We start from the raw sequence: 527 nt of genomic DNA on the forward strand, positions 1-527 counted from the left end.
ATGTAGTGTTGAAAACGTCAAAAAAAGTGACAAATGGGACAAAAACTTAAGAAAAAGTTCAAAACAACGATACAAAACGTCAACAAAAGTGTAGAGTTTCAATTTTGTCCTGAAGACAACGCAAGGGTTAAGATTAGGAAAGAGATATTGGTTAATAAAGTTACTGTCCTGCGACGACAGTTAAGTTTAGACACCAAAACGACTGTAAGAATAAAAAAAATTGTGGCATAGATTAAAACACCAGTCTCCTTAAGTAGCACGCCCCGGGACACTAACGCCTGGGACATGAACTCCGCTCCCCTGCTTGATAGCCCTGTGTTTCAGGACCCAAACCTCCACCCAGACCTCCTCCCTGCGAGGAGCTGAACGCTCTCATACAGCAGCAGTCGATGTGGTGCATACAGTAGTAAATATGTGGAATAGATATGAATTACTGTGCATTGTTTTCTGTAGCTATATGTACGAATGGGTTGAGAACAGAACTGCTTTGATGACAATGATGCGTTGTCGTGGGAGAGTCTGAGAGT

Source organism: Etheostoma spectabile, unplaced genomic scaffold (genome assembly GCF_008692095.1).
Source record: "Etheostoma spectabile isolate EspeVRDwgs_2016 unplaced genomic scaffold, UIUC_Espe_1.0 scaffold310, whole genome shotgun sequence".
In the NCBI taxonomy this organism is placed as follows: domain Eukaryota; kingdom Metazoa; phylum Chordata; class Actinopteri; order Perciformes; family Percidae; genus Etheostoma; species Etheostoma spectabile.